The following is a 17332-nucleotide window of genomic DNA, read 5'->3' as shown; positions in this document are numbered from 1 at the left end:
GCCCTCCATTGGGGGGCGAAAAACTGCTCCAAATGTCCAGAGTTGGCTACACAGTCTTGCCTATTGCAATGTAAATAGTGAACTCTATGCAAATATGATGCCCAGTATGTCCCGTCCTAAAGACATCTGAGGCCCATACAGATCGTACATTGAGGCCCTACGGTAGGACTCCGAATCCCAACTGGAACAAGGCATTGTCCCGGAGGGAGTGGGGTAGTCCTGCCTTTCCGCGTGGAATTGTTAAATTTGCACAACTCCCAGCAAGTTCAATCAAGATATATGTTGGTTTCTGTGTATAAAGGGTATATTTCTTGAAATTTATTACAAATAGTAGAGGGGTTGATTTGAAGAGACCCTAATATTATGTACGATTGTTAATGCCGTTGGTTTTTCTAACTGGTGACTGTCCAAATATCTTTGTAAACTGCATCAGACACAAGTTTCTAAATGAAGTGACAATTTATGGCTACAAAATGATGAACGAACATACATGTGTCATTATTTTGTATTGAAGAAAACGGAAAATAAAGTTTAAAAAAAAACAAAAAACTTTATGTGAGGCTTACTCTAGTCTATTGATGGCATGCCACAGGGACCACAAGGTGGCATTGTTTTCAACCTTGATGACGTGGATGTTTCAGGGCTGTCCGAGATGTCAGAACTGCTGTGGAGTGGGGGGTAGAGGGGCACAAGGGCTTCACGGGGAAGATGTCAGCTGGGTGCTTGGCAAGCCTACAACCTATACAGGTACAAGACGGATCAGAGGGGCCAGACAGAGTGGTTTTTGCTCTGCAGCTATCCGATTTGCAAGTTCTGCCCCGTACAGTGGGGGGATACTCTCCGTGTGCAAACCAGGCAAGTGGAGGTGTAGGTTTTCATCATGCGAATGGGAAGCTGGTGTCAGCCTCCCTGGCTGTTCATCACAAAGCGTTGGAATTTGCTGGGGTAGATGCTATACTGTATGGTGCGCATTCCTTTGCATAGGTATGGAAACAGGAGCGGGCAGGAGAGGCTGGAGTCACAAGAGTATAATGAGCTTGGGCAGGTGGTAATCAGACGGCTTCCGGCGTTAAGTACAAGGGGGAGAAGGGATTTGCTAAGCCATGGCCGCCTTTTTTCAATTGCTTTTCGTGTTTTCCAGGTTCTGTGACCGGCTGGAGGCCCCAGGATTGGTGGTGAGGATTGTAGTACACTATTACGTCAAATGAGTAGAGCGGCACGCGAGACAGAGGTGTCACGCAGGGCACCTGGGTTTCGACTTCCACCTAAAATGCACCAGGCTGAACGGCAAAGGGGGTGGAAAGAATTGTTGTCTTGTTTGAACTCAATGATGGTAAAGGGTCGGTGTCCAGATAGTTTGGTGCTACACGTAGGAGAAAATATTTAGTGGTGGAAGAAGGTTTTGCGCTCAGACGGTCAATGACAGAGGATCTCAGAGAAACTCGGCGGCAGGTTACCCCATTTTGTGGACTGGGTTTATTTCTTGGAGGATCTGGAGAGGTTTGGTGAAACTGGCCGCAATAGATGCGCAATTTTGCAGGGAAGGTGGGATTGTTGAACATTTGGGCTTATGATAAGTGTAGTGTTTTTCAGGGGTGATGGTGTACATTTGTCTGAATATGATATGGATTTATACCCTCTCCAGTTGTGAGAGGTATTGGCGGCCAAGTGGCACCTGAGGTACTGAACATCAGGGGGGAGGGGCAGAAAATGGGGTTGTGGGAGCCCCAAGCCTTTTTCTGGGTGGCGTTTGGCTAAAATGTTGGCAGGGGTTAGCGAATGTTATTGTTGTTGACTGCAGCAATCCAGGCTGAAAGGGAACAGGTAGACAAGATCACGCCTGGCAGAGGCGGGAAGTTAAATGTTCATTTTTTTTTTTTTTTTTTTAAATATATTTTTATTGCAGGAATCAGTAAATCGTTACATAATCGACCAGCATTATATAACAAGCAAGATCAATGAGACACCCCCCTCCGTCCCCCCGCCGTAAGTTTCTTACACAGCCATTCAGCCCACAACCCTGGGGTCGGGCGGCGAAATTCAACGGGGGCTCAGAAGGATGTCGAGGCTGGTCCGGATGATCCACTGTCCGTCATCTGCTTTTCCAAACAAGCCTATAAACCCAGAAAGAAAACCCCCACCCTCAAAAACGCTACGAACCAAAGAGAACCCACCCAACCCCGCCATCAGCGCACGGCAACAACCTCAACAGGATCTGCTAAAGGACCCATGGGGAAAGCAACAGAGCTGAAAAGTGCAATCGTCTATCGGGACTTGGGGCGAGCTGCTTCCTCACTTTCAGAGTCGCTGGGGGCGCAATAATCCCTAAGGGCCTGCACTAACGTCTCCCACTCCAGCGCTGCCTCCTGTGCCTTCTCATTACGCTGCCTCCAAGCTAGCTGGTATCTTAGCGTGCTCTCCCCCGCCGCCCACTTCAAAAGTTCGCTGTGCCACCGGCTTCCTGTCGGACCAGCTCGCGCCTTCCAGTTCCTGGTCACCTCTCGTTTAGCAAGGAGCAGCCCTAAATCAATGAACTTGCTAGATATTTTGTTCTTGGGGGTATGAGGGAACCAGTGCAGGAGTCCCACCGCCGCGTCAAACGATAAGGATCTCCCCGTCGTCTCCTCCAGGGTCTTCCCCACTTCTACCCAATAGGATGACAATCCCGGGCAGGCCCACAGCATGTGGAGAAGGTCCGCCTCCTGGGCCGGGCACCTGGGGCATTCCGCCGAATTCGTAGCAAAATATCGCCTGATTTTCACCGGGGTCAGATATGCTCTATGGAGCACGTAGTAGTGGACCAATTGAAAGCGGGCGTGGCGTGTGCCCTTCCAGGCTCGCCGCACCAGCTGGGACCAGGTCGTCTCCGGGATCTCCTTGCCAATGTCCTCCTCCCAACGGTTTCTCAGAGTAGTGAGGGGAGCCAGCCCCTCATTGATCAGTCTGCCGTAAAGGCAAGTGACCGCCTTCACCGTGCCCGCAGACATCATCACGTATTGGCATACCGGGGATAAAGGAGGTTCCTCCTGCCCGCATTTCCAGTGCGCCTGGATCGCTCGGACAAGGGCCGAGTGCAGCAGAAAGTCACCGCGGGGAATCCCGAAGCGATCAATGAGCTCCTGAAAGGGCAAGAGCGCCCCGTCCTCGTATAGGTCACCTATTAGCTGTAGGCCGGCGTCCTCCCAGTTCGCCAACCGTGACCAATCGCCACCATGGGGCAAAGCCGTTAGCATCCCCAGAGGTATTTCGGGCGCATACGGTGTTCTCAGGTGGCCCCGGGCGTGAGCTCGGTTCCAGCACAGGCGAACGGTCCGCTCCTCCATCGACAAGTCCTGCAAGGCCAACCGTTGTCGCATCGCTATGAAGGAGAGAACATGCCTGGCCATACCCGTTCCCCTCCTGTCTTCTGGGCCCCGGAATTCCCGGGCGATCTCCTGGGTGAAGGTCTGGAGCTGCGCCGCTAAATAATACTTTTCGAAGTCCGGAACCGCAAGCCCACCCTCATCCTTCGGCCGCATCAGGGTCTTGAGGGCCACCCGCCGGCGGCCCGAGCCCCAGAGGAATCCGACTATCATTGATCGTAATAGTCGAAACGTGGCCGGTGGGACCCAGATCGGTAGTGTTCGGAAATAATATAACAACCGGGGAAGCGCCACCATTTTAAGCAAAGCAATCCGCCCTGCCACCGAGAGCGGTAGCGTGGCCCAGAAGTCCATACTGCCTCGAAGTGCTCGAGTGCCGCGGGCAATGTTCCCATCCAGGAGGTCAGAAGGTTCATGATAGACGTACACCCCCAGGTACTTAAAGCAGTCGGGTTCCCATCTAATCTCCCTACTTAGAGCAGGGGTAGGGGTGCCCCTGCGAACCGGGAAAAGACAGGTCTTAGTCCAATTCACTCGGAGGCCCGAGACCTCCCCAAACTCCGTGAGCGCCGTCGCAGCTCCATGGGGAAGTTAAATGTTCATTACGAAGTTAAATTAGTTAGAGGTTAATAGATGCAGTAAACCTGCACGAGAGGTTAAAGATCTCAAGTGCAGAAGACCAGCACAGGAGAAATTAGAGACTCGCAGATTTAAGGTTGTTGGTGGGCAGGACATTTAGGTGTGGGGGTACTTTAACATAGGTGAGCACTTGTGTATAGTGAGGTTTAAGTTTTGTAAGATCAAAGGCCTAGGGTTGTTTATGTGATGTGCACCTGTTTCAAAAAAGTGGCTTTTTCACACAATTTGGTGTCAGTGGGCTGTGCTGCGCCCCGTGTGCCCCAAATGGACTCTTGTAATGGCCCGTGGCAGGATGCAGTGGATCCTGTTGGCATTGCTGGTTCTTTGTGACACTGTGTGACTAGAAGACGTTGGGATATAATTTGGGGCCTGCCCATAATTCCAATCTCCCCGCACTTGTCCTGCCAATCATCTTATTGCCTCCAGCTGCAAATATTTCTTCAACGTCAACAGGATTCCCAATTTGGTCACCACCCATCACTTTTCAATGTGGAAAGACACCTTTTTGTGACACATGGGAAGTCTCGCTCAGGTTATCAATTTAAGATTATGAACATTAGAAACAATATGGGACCATGGTGAGAGGTCATGTTTTCAAAACCCTCACGTTCTTTCTGCAATGTCTCCCGGAGTACCTCCACAGTCACACCCAGGGATCAGCTGGATTATATCCCTACACATCTTGTTTTCACCTAAACTTATGACGGGAGGTTGGAGGGTTTATCTGTTTTACAATTCACACCTAGTAGAACAGGCTGGCTATTTGCATGTCTTACGATTCAGATGGTGGCAAACAACAGGATTTCTCTTTTTACAAATGTAGTCCCATGCAGCTTCACCCTTTGGCTGCATTCATGCTATATTTAGAAGGATAATGATTATTAGTTTGTAGGATTTTGTGGCTTGAATTGAACCCCCCTTTCGATGACGAAATTGTAAGAGAGCCAGTTAGACATCTGATCTTATCCGTCTATTTTAATAGATGACCTGCAGGGAAGTGAGAAACACCACTGCGTAAAACTAGCCAGTTTGGAGTACTGTCATCAGCAGCCTTTTTGTGTCTCCTCACTGGATGTGAAAAGTGAGAGATAATGGGCAGGTGTGTAACATAGGCCCGTGCAGCCCCTGCAAGGACGGGGGACAACCCTTCACCTTCAAGGAGCCCCCATTCAACTAAAGGCCAATGAATATCTGTGAAATATGGGAGTCCCAGTGGCCCGTCATCACATTCTGCAAAGGGGGGGCATCATTTTGCGTTACCCCACTAGAAAGGGTAAGTGTCCCACTTACACGTCTTTGTCCTATGCAGGTCTGTCTCTTCGTGATCCACAGAGCTCTCTTTGTTAGGAGGCTTGAGGGAAGCCATACCCTTCTTAGCTACAGGACCCTGCCAGGGAATCTTAAAAGGCTCCTGGCGAGGACCTGAGGGGACATCTTGGTCTCTTCCAGGCACCTCTGCACACTTGTCAGGGGCGTAACAAAGGCCCCCGCAGCCCCCGTGGTGCGGGGGGGCCCCCACGTCTAGGGGGCCCCCTCAGCACAATGCAGACTGGCTTGACTCCGGGACCAAATAAATATGAACTCGCACGGTTCGCCTTGGAAGTCTCCGAGGCAGAGGAGCATTTTAATCATGATAATGACCTGCAGCCCATGCACCGCAAAAGCTGGCTCTGTGCATGGGCTGCAGGCCATTTTTAAAACAGGCCCTCAGCCTCAGAAACAGAGGCTGGTCTCATAGTTCCGCACTCACGTTCACATAGTGCGCCGCCAGCGCGCAATCAACCATTGCTCTGCAGGGTGGGGCAGGGTGGGTCACGTGCGCACTGCGCAGAGTAAACTGCGCACGTCAGCAAGAGCCATCTGCGCCAGCGCCTGCTCCCGTGGACACTACCGAAGTAGGCCTCTCGACATCTTGCCAGCCGTTCCCAGGTATTTATTTCATGATAACAGTTTCAGGAGGCAGACTGTAGATGCGGGTGGCAGCGCGTGGCGAAATCAGCTGTAATTATCTGGCCCGATTGGGAAGTCAAGGAGTGCGCCCTTGACGTGTGATCACTGAATAATCACAGGTGCAGAGGTGGTCGAACTCCCTTTTCCTAACACCTCCCATCCTAGACACTGCAGCTTCTTGAGCTTTTTTGTTTTTTTCATTTTCTGTATTCGATTTTTCCTTTTCATTAAGGTTCCTCTCGCCTCACACTTGTTTGCTGATCCTTATCACATTTACTTGCTTCGTGCTCTGTGAAACTTTTTTCAAGTATTTAATTTCGCCTTTCCGAGCAGTTTTCTATTGTGCCAGAACAAACATGAGAGGTCTATACTTTCTGTCCTGCTGCGCGTCGATACTGTCCTACAATCATGATCTATCTAATCATAGCTGCCAAGGTTTCAGATTGCTATGTGTGACATTTCCATAATTTCATTGGAATTATGAGTGATATTTCAACGTGACACTTTATCACGAGCAAAATCAAGCAATAAAGACTAAGGAAGCAGTCTCTCTCCACCCATCACCCTCTGTCTCTTGTATTACTCCTTTCTCTCCACTCATTTCACCCTCTCCCTTTTCTTCGCACTTCCTCCGGTTGCGCCATTTTACCCTTATCTATCTCTCTCCTTCACTCTCCCAAGTCTTGATGACTCCTGTTCATATTTAGAGCTACTGACTCTTTTAGTCTGAAAGACTCTTATTTAATGTTTACTTCCTACATTACTCTTTATCCTGTGTAACACCTTGTTACAGTTCTAACTTATTAACCTACATGATGTTGCATTTTGGGACTATTGATACTACTGGCTAAAACAAAGTATGAAAAGACGATGGTCACTTTAAAGCTACAACAACTGAAGTAGCTCAGCTGGTTTGTGTGAGAGTCTGACTGAGCTCTTTCCCGTAAGGTGCATCTGTGGCAAAACATGTCTCACATGAGCACACCGAGGCCTGTTCTATCTACATCTTTGGAAAGAATGGTTTATAGTGCAGCTTGTCTAATGTTTTGCAGTGAGAGACCCGTGTAGAGAATCGTGTTGTACGGAGGGCGTGACTGATGAGATGCTTCCAATCACTAATAGTTTACTTAACGTGGATTCTGTGCTTCAGTGGTGGTTAACTCACAACACTTCCATACTCTCATTTATACTGCACTGTCTACGTGTCTCTGAGCTTCGACCTCAGGACCTCGAGCTGTGCAAATGAAAGCCCCTCTTATCTTTCTGTCAGTATGACCCAGCCCTTGACGCTATTCTTGACGGCAGCCCGAGGCTTCTCCGGTACCGATCTGGGCCTGACACTGCACCAGGCACTGACCTGCCCGAAGGGCACAGAGGTCTTCTGGGATGGCAGTGATAGCAACATATGCATACAAAAGACACACAGAATAGGCAGCCCAAGCTTCACAAACACAGAAGAGCAGCAAAAGTAGGAGGTGGAGTAAGCTTCATTCCTAGTCCCATACAGTAAAGCAAAATAGACAGCGGCAGTGAAATGCACACACACACACACACTCACACTCACACTCACACTCACACTCACACTCACACTCACACTCTCACACACTTTTTGCCTCTACCTCCTGTATAGCAGTGCAAGCCTCCTTTTCATACAGAGCTACTGAAAAGCCATTATCAGTCCAAGTGTCTCAAGAATGCAGTGAAATTGTACGTCATAAAAAGCCTGGCCTATATGCTCACCTGGCACCATCGAGCCTTGTCAAAAACCAAAACAGTTGTTGTTAAGTGATATCACAGCATCTCGCGGCAAGAACACTCTTGCTAGCATTCTGGCTCTATGCACGGGCAGCAGGCCATTATTAAAACAGCCCCTCGGCCTCAGAGAGGGAGGCTGGGCTCACGCGGCTGCAGTGCCGCACGTTCACATTTAGTGCGCCGCCTGCGCGCCACCACGCATTGCTCTGCAGTGTGGGTCATGTACGTAGAGTAAACTGCGCATGTCAGCAACAGTCATCTGCGCCTGCTCCCGTGGACACTACCGAAGCAGCCTTCAAGCAACTGTTAGGTCACGTCTCCTTCCATTTCCTCAGGTAAAAATCCTTTCTCTAGTCATTAAAATATTTCCATTACACCGGAGCCACATAGTCAGAAATTAAAATTTGGTGCTAAGGCACATATTACTGATATGCAAGTAAACGTACAAATCGTATACTTTGAAAATTGTGACCGAATAGAATTGCATATTTAAAAAAAATGCTTTGAGAAAAAACACCACAAATAAAAGACGTTAATATATATATTTCTAAACAGCACATGAATATAGTTATCTCTTTCTGTTGTATTACCCAATTTGACACAATATGTATTTTTGAAAAATGCCGGAATATAGAGCTACACTAGTTAGTGCTTCATTCATAATGCATGTGCAAAAACAACAGTTGATGGACAGAATGCAGAACGATGTCATACATTCACCCCAGTACAGAGATCTGGGCCTAAATCCATAGTTTTTTTGCTCACCATGCCATTCCAGTTTGAACCCAGCCATATGCAAATCAGTCTTGACCCTGTGCCTCATGGGAACATTCCAGCCCGAACTGCCAAGCCAGGTCCTCCCTGGACTGGAAACAAGCATCCTAGGACCGGTTTGGGGGTTTTTCACCCCTCTTTAGCCAGGATAGCTTGATTCCAGTGGCATGGAGAGCACGGGACCCATGTATGGGCATACCCGTCCCACTCGGGGTGACAAATGCAAAAGAACAATTGATTGACAGAATGCAGTACAATGTCATACATTCACCCCAGTACAGAGATCTGGGCCTAAATCCATCGTATTTTTGCTCCCCATGCCATTCCAGTTTGAACCCATTCATAATGCAAGCATCATGTCAGTCCGGCATGCAGCTCCGTGTGGCACCTTGCGCTCACTGAAAGCAACCCCCTATTTACATGTTGAATAAAAAACAATTTGAACCTTTAACTAACCCTACACAGAAAGATTGTCCTTAAAGACCTATCAACTGCCTTGGTAAATGTTGGCTCGAAATCCAGGCTTGATCTAGGTGTTACCAAAGGCAAAGATGGACAGTGCTATGGAAATTTCCAGATGTTTATTACGCACTGTTGTTTTCCTTAGTGTCTGGGTAATCGTCCATTCATCGGGGTAATTTTGGCTGCACTGTGAACAGCATGCAATGGTCAGGTAACCTTTGCTTGGAAAAAAATGTAAACGTCTTCCAATAGGCTGGATTATATGAGGCGTACTAAAGGTCCTTTAAGATTTGATGCATACAAATTCTGAATATCGAGAGAGTGTATTCTTTAGGGATTGCTTGACCGTGCAGTGTTTCTTTTTTGTGGTCAGTTGTAGCTTTCAGTTTCATTTTACTTTATTTTTGTATGTACTGACTCTTTTTATTTAAGTTACATTACTTAATGTGCATTGAAAGTATGTTTGGGACACTCATACCATTGATTTTTCTCATTTTTGAGTGCATTAATATTGATTTTACAAAACATACAAAAAAGGAACGAGTAGGGTAATAGCGCCAGCCAAAAGAGGACATTTGATGCACAACAGGTTTAAGGGTTAGATTGTAGAAGGGTGCTGTTTTTAACTTGCAAAGATTTACATAGTGCCCAATAATTTCCATTTGCGAAGCTTGCAAAGTTTCCCATTGCAATCCAACAAAGTTTGTCTCTGCATAGTGTGATAATTTCTACTGCATAGCAATATATTTTTTCACTTTCAACAAGGCTAGCCAGGATGAAAAATGTGTCTGCGAGTTTACCTTTTGCAGAGTTTTTCTATGTGTAATGACATTGCAAAGGGAAAGAAACAGGCCACAAAATTTTGTAGTACTCCTGGCTAATGCTTGAATTCTCTGAGGAAGGCAGGAGTAAGTTAGGAACAGTCTTCCTTAATTCTACAATTCATAAGTAAGATAGGAGTTCTATATGTGTAAGTCTCACCTATTCACAGCAAATCTTTTGTGAATTGGCTCATGGAGCTCAACTCACATATGGCCTGATTCACAAAAGGTTTGCTATTGGTAGGTATGATGTATTCTTGCAGTACTCCTGGCTTACTTCCAAGTTTCATTAATAAACCAGGAAAACTCTTGGCTTACTTCTGGAATTCAGTTCCAAGAATACACCCCATTCTCTGGTGCCCTCTTACACCATCAGAACCCATTGCATCTAATACCCCCTAAAGCCCTACCCACCCTACAAAGGCTGACCTGGTCCTGAACTCACCTCCTAATAGCTGATGCTGAATCAAGCAGATTTGTCCACAGAAGGGAGGCTCCATATGCCGTTTTGGTCCAGGTAATTCCCAGTTCACGTGTTACTTCATATTCTAGAGGCCAGTACTCAGAACAGCAGGACTCGGGTCTGGATATACTGTCTGGAATCGCTCTTTCTGTCTGGATAGTAACCTGACATCTCAATCCAGACCACCTGTAAGGGAGCTTAATGTTTCCTTTCATTTAAACCTGTTAATTTTCTCTGCACCAGTTTTGGGGACACCTTGAATTGGCTTACCCTGAGTGCCTACCCGACGACCAATGACTGCTGCATATTCTGCTTTTATAACCATAATGAGAAATACCACTTTAGCTTTCAAAAGAGATTGCTGAATATTTTAATCTTGAAGAGAAATATTAGTGCTCTCCTACTGTGGCTCTTTTTTAGCAGGAACTCAAAATAGACAAAGTAAGAGGGGATGAAGTGTTACCTCAATTTATGGTACCATGCCCCCCTTCAGGCTTGAAGAGAAGAGTAACAAGCTTTTTACCTATACTATTATGATTTCAGAGAGGTTTTCGAAGCCTACAATCATGATTTTGATCCTGGCTTGAAATGCCTTCATAATTGCATACAAATGACTTTTGCCCCCTTAAAGAATCTATCTTCCTGAAAATTCCTCTGCATGTCTAGAGACGTGTACTCCTGCCCTGATGGCTCTACTGTACTGTTGTCTGGATCCCTAATGTTGATTTTTTTCTCATAGGTGAGCACAGATCATGTGGGTACGCCATGACACAGGTCTGTCTCACGGTATGCGGTCTTGTTGGACCAGGAGGGGCACCCAAAGTGCTATCCTTATAGTGGTGGAAGGCTACAGCCTTCGCCAGGTGTTAGGCAGCACAGGCGCGCTGGTGGCAGCATACTGTGTAGTGATCAGTAGTAGTGAACAGATAGTTTTTACCCTGTCACTGGAGTGAGCCCAACAGGCTCACTCACTTTAAAGTTCCACTGCTATGTGCAGACTCACCCTTGGCCTACTTCAGGTAGATGTGCAGTGCTGCGCAGGAGCAGTGACTCTCGCTAGATATGTGTGTGCCTGGGAAGGGTACAGTACAGGGATTTTTATATGCTGCTGCCTGTTGTACTTATTATTGTTTTAACAGTGACTTTGAAATATCTTCACCTTCATGCACAAACCAAAGGGGCATTGGTGACTAAACTGGTTTGATTTTTGTGTGCTGCTGCTTTCTGGACTTATTATTGTTTTAACAGTGATTTTGAAATATCTGCACCTTCATACACAAATCAAAGGGGCATTGGTTGACTAAACTGGTTTGATTTGTGTATGCTGCTGCCTGCTGGACGTATTATTGTTTTAACAGAGACTTTGAAATATCTGCACCATCATGCACAAACCAAAGGGGCATTTGTTGACCAAACTGGTTTGATTTTTGTATGCTGCTGCCTGCTGGACTTGTTATTGTTTTAACAGGGACTTTGACATATCTGCACCTTCATGCACAAACCAAGGGGGCATTGGTTGACCAAACTGGTTTGATTTTTGTATGCTGCTGCCTGCTGTACTTATTACTGTTTTAACTGTGACTTTGAAATAGCTGCACCTTCATGCACAAACCAAAGGGCCATAGTCTGATTAAACTGGTTAGATTTGATTTGTGTATGCTGCTGTGCTTGTTATTGTTTGACCAGTCACTTTGAAATATTTACGCCTTCATACACAAACCAAAGGGAGGATTGTTTGACCAACCTGGCTTCATTTCTGCACAATGCTGGATTTGTTTACATCACGTACTTTGAAAGTGTTTTCACCTTGATGCAAGAAGAAAGGGGGATTGCTTTACAAAACATGCTTGAGTTTTGTATATTGCTGGATTGCTGATTCTTTTAATATGCACTTTGAAAGTATTTGCACTTTTTCCTTTACTTCACCAGCTACAGTTAGTATAGATTCTGTCGTTAGGTATTTGCTAATATGGTTTGTTTTTATCCTACATGATGCTTTATTGATGGTGTTGTTTGCACTTGTCTATCAATGTGCACTTGAAATTGTGTAATTAGCTTTGTTTACAATACAGAAATGATAAATACAGACACACATCTGCATCAATGTTCTGAAGCATCCAAGCAGTTTTCATCCTCAGCCTTATGTGCCAGCCTGTTTATGCCCTGCTTACTACTAAAGCCCTGATGGTAGCTATTGAAATTGCATGCTCAGTTCACTTTAAATAATATAGAGTGGTTAATATCATACACAATCCCAGACAGACGCAAGTGTGTGGCATGCAGATAATTCACACCAGTTTATTTTGGGAGACATCCATTACCACGCAGGCATTGCATCGCAATGCCTTTACATCACGGGTATTACAACGCAATGTGTTACAACGACATGCGCTGGATGGCGCTATAACCTAAGGAATAGTGTGATTTACGATTCCATCACCTTCCCTACTGTACGTAGACTGGTGTTGGAATAGTAAATCACACTATTCCTAAGTCCAGCGCCCTCCAGCGCAAGTCGTTGTAACAACTGGCGTTGTAAAAACTGCGATGTAACATACCGCAATCATTTTGATCGCGTTGTAACATCACATATTCATTTATTTCTCTTGGAGCTGGCAGGATACTGGGTTATATCCTGTGTAGCGCTCATGTATATTGTCAGTCGAGTCTGTTAAATGGCAGATTTGGGTTTGTCTTTCAGAGTTTCAAGTTATTTACCATCAATGTCAATTCTAATTCAGACCCTATGCAGTTGTTCTTCAGCGATTGGCAGTTCCTCAAACAATAGCACCGCTCCTTGGCATTGCTCTGATTCCTGTCTCAGCTAAATAATCTGCTCTTGACAATAATATTGCAAATGGCGTAGCTTATATGTTAAGAGTGTTTCTTACTTTCTTATTCGAACTTTGAGTATGTGAATATAGAGGCATTTAATTAAAGGTTTCAATTCAAAATGTACCAGATTTTTGGGCGGTGGGGCAAAGTGGTGGGCGGTGGGTGGGGGGCCCCCTCCATGTACTTTGCAGGGGGGCCCCCTCAGTTTTCGTTACGCCACTGACACTTGTCCGGCCTGCTGAACGGAGGCAGAGGGATTTATCAAGCGCCCTTTCGATGCCTTCTCCTTATCACATGGGAACTTGCTTTGAAAGGGCCGCATGTTCTTGGCTGTTTGTAAAAAACATGGTAGTAGATGCGCATGCAAGAAGCAGATGCTGGCTCATTCTATTCATCTGTGGGAAAGGCGCGCGCCTTAACATCGCCTCGCACCTTAAAACCGTCTCTAGCTCGGAAGGACACAGACCCTGGGGACTTCCAGGTGCACTCGGGCCTGCGACTGCCGGAATCCCCAGAGAGTTTCCTGTTCTGCATAGGCTGGTGCCAGCTCAGGCAGCCCCTCCTCTCGGTGGCGTCAGTCACGCGCGTCGATGTACCGGCGGCGCCGCAAGGAAGGAAGGACAGTTACTCATGTAATGCATTTTCATATTTTGGTTTACTTTACTGTGTAATGAGCTTAGATTGCACTTGCCTGTTCTTGGGCTTGTGACAAGCAAACATATTTTACAATTAGTTTATATGCTGAAGCGAGCTTGTTTCGAGGGGCTGGCAGTGTTCGAGAACAGGAACCAATCATAAATGAGTCACGAGCACTTAACTACCGGAAGTCAGATCAGTGGCCATGCTGGTGGCTGGGAATATTAACAAGCATTTGCAATGCAATAGGTCTCGCATTTATAAGAGTTTGAACTATTAGCATTGTAAAATTACAATGCCTTTTATTTATGTTTTGGTTTTAAAACAAATAAAAGGCATTGTCATTTACAATGTCAGTAGCATAAACTCGCATAAAAGCAGTGTGTGGAGTGCAGCAGTGAGCGGCGTGCAGCAGTGAGCGGCGTGCAGCAGTGAGCGGCGTGCAGCAGTGAGCGGCGTGCAGCAGTGTGCTGCGTGCAGCAGTGTGCGGCGTGCAGCAGTGTGCGGCGTGCAGCAGTGTTTCGTGTAGCAGTGTGAGGCGTGCAGCAGTGTGAGGCGTGCAGCAGTGTGCGGCGTGCAGCAGTGTGCGGCGTGCAGCAGTGTGCGGCATGCAGCACTGTGTGGCGTGCAGCGGCGTGCAGCAGTGTGCGGCGTGCTGCAGTGTGGGGCGTGCAGCAGTGTGCGCCGTGCAGCAGTGTGCGGCGTGCAGCAGTGTGCGCCGTGCAGCAGTGTGCGGCGTGCAGCAGTGTGCGGCGTGCAGCAGTGTGAGGCGTGCAGCAGTGTGCGGCGTGCAGCAGTGTGTGCCGTGCAGCAGTGTGAGGCGTGCAGCAGTGTGAGGCGTGCAGCGGCGTGCAGCAGTGTGCGGCGTGCAGCAGTGTGGGGCGTGCAGCAGTGTGGGGCTTGCAGCAGTGTGGGGCGTGCAGCAGTGTGGGGCGTGCAGCAGTGTGCGGCGTGCAGCAGTGTGCGGCGTGCAGCAGTGTGAGGCATGCAGCAGTGTGAGGCATGCAGCACTGTGGGGCGTGCAGCAGTGTGGGGTGTGCAGCAGTGTGGGGCGTGCAGCAGTGTGCGGCGTGCAGCAGTGTGCGGCGTGCAGCAGTGTGCGGCGTGCAGCAGTGTGCGGCGTGCAGCAGTGTGAGGCGTGCAGCAGTGTGAGGCGTGCAGCAGTGTGCGGCGTGCAGCAGTGTGCGCCGTGCAGCAGTGTGAGGCATGCAGCAGTGTGAGGCAGTGTGCGGCGTGCAGCAGTGTGGGGCGTGCAGCAGTGTGGGGCGTGCAGCAGTGTGGGGCGTGCAGCAGTGTGCGGCGTGCAGCAGTGTTTCGTGTAGCAGTGTGAGGCGTGCTGCAGTGTGCGACGTGCAGCAGTGTGCGACGTGCAGCAATGTGCGGCGTGCAGCAATGTGTAATGCAGCAGTGTGTTCTTGGATAGTGGAAATGCTTTTGTCAGATGCCAGAGGTCTGGCCACAAGCATGGACAGCTCTAATGCCCCGACATTACCAAATAAGTCTCTAATTGAAAATCTCATCGTCATTTTGGTGCACCTATAATGCCGGATAGGAGGCCGGGGCTTTGTTAGGTCTGTGGAAAAGCCAGACGAAGAATTGAAGCGTTAACGTGTGTGCTCTTTTGTGGCAAAAACTACAGCCAGGTACAGAGAATGCATCGCACAGTGCATAAAGGGATACTGATACAATGACTGTATTGTGCTGCTCTTATGGGACAGCGGAGTCCTTCAACAGATAGTGACATGTATGCTGCACAGAAAACAGCAGGCCTGGGGGAGGAAAATATGTAGCATCAATGATACAAAACAGATTATACAGTGGCCCAAGGTTTTAAAAATGTACATGGTACAGTGCACGGATGCTTTAAAGTAAATGTATTATTACGTTTTGAGGACTTTTAGAGAAAAGAGAGTATACTAGATTGGAAATGTATAACCTACATTAAGATTCAAACAGTGCCCTGTTAAAAATAGTCCATAACCCCGAATAAACATAAAAATGCCTGGAGCTGGGACCAGTGGGAGCCTGTTTACACCAAGGGAAGATAATGATACTCCCAAATGTCATATCCTACAGTGCACACCACCAGGATAAAATAATTGTCAGTGCAATCTGCAGACAGATCTCTCAGATGAAACGAGGCGACGGTAGAGCTCCATACAAGACTGGTGTCAACAAAGGCTACATTTGATTACAGCAGAACTGCCTGGCATACCAATAACTGCATAGGCTCAGTTTGGGTAAAGGCCCACCGAAGGCTATAGCTGCAGCAAATATATGCTTGTCACATTTTGGAAACACTTGAACCACTGCACTTTGTAGTAGGAGAGCATTTCGTATTTAAAGCTGTACTGACAAGCAAGTATTTCTTGCGTTGTTAACAAGTCTTGTAGGACTGATACCGAGTAAGAGGAAAACGAAGTAGAGTGGTACGTTTATGGTTTTAGCCGTAATACTGTGAAAGAGGCCGATTGTAAACTATTTGGAAAGCTTCATAGCCCACCATTCGCATATTGGTATGCAGACATAATCAAAAGACTATTTATTAGGTGAGGCTGCATTATTAAGATATATGGTTGACTAATGAAGACAGTCATCTATATTTGGGCGACTGTTGCGATATGATCGCGGAAAACATTGTGGACTGTGGAAAAAAGAAACGAGACGCGATGGTGGAGGGGGTGGGGGAGAGAAGCAGGGAAGGGGGCGGAGAGGGGCTACGAGGGAGAGCGACGTAAAGCCATATGGCTGCTTTGCGCGTGTGCACGATAGCTATGGAAAAGTTATGAACTGGGCCAAAGAGGAGGTCCTGCAAATTATCAGCCTCTGTTCCTACCGAAAGAGGTGGGCAGCATACAGCAGCTATGTTTTCCAATCTATAGTAAATATTTACATTAGGATGTCACCAGGAGTTCAGTATATAAAAATACCTTAAGAAAAAAAATACAGTAAGGTAACGGAACGGCTTTGCTGTTTCAGTGCTAAATTCTCTTGATCTTGTGCACATTGTAATGACTCTACTAGCTTGGCTAATGGTTTCTAGGTTTAGTTTTATCGACTTCTAGCAGTGCTTTATATAGCGCCAACATGACCCGAAGGCAGTGGAGCATTTTATATGAGCACCAATTACATTACAGTTGGACACAATTTGTTTTTTAGGTAAGAGGAGATTAAGTGATTTGCCCAGAATCGCAGGATGTTGAGCCTACGTCAAGACTCAAACCTGGTTCCAAACTCAGGAGCTCTGGCCATAGCGCCACATCCTCTCCATTGCTCTGCTTCTGAGTTCACTGCTTACAGCGTGAAGGTACATGCATGGAGATGAACCAAACAGAAGTACTAAAGGGAGGTCCGTGGGGTTAGAAAAAGCTTTCATGTGTGCAAAAGAGTCACATTCATTGGTAGTGAATCCCGTAGTGATATGGGATCAAGCAACTAGTGCCAGTGCCGTGCTCGAGGGAGGTGCATGTGCAGCTGCTACACAGTTTGTCAGCTCGAGGCACAAAGTCTACTGAGCACTGCAGACCGCTGGACACCAACGGGGATGTTGTCTATAACGCTTTGCACAACGTTCGTGCTTGAAGTTCCAATTAATGTGCAACTGCTGCGTATGTAAATACACCAATGACATGTAA

Source organism: Triturus cristatus, chromosome 3_1 (assembly GCF_964204655.1).
Source record: "Triturus cristatus chromosome 3_1, aTriCri1.1, whole genome shotgun sequence".
Classification (NCBI taxonomy): Eukaryota; Metazoa; Chordata; class Amphibia; order Caudata; family Salamandridae; genus Triturus; species Triturus cristatus.
The sequence above is the reverse complement of the archived record's forward strand: the minus strand, read 5'-3'. Positions refer to the sequence as shown.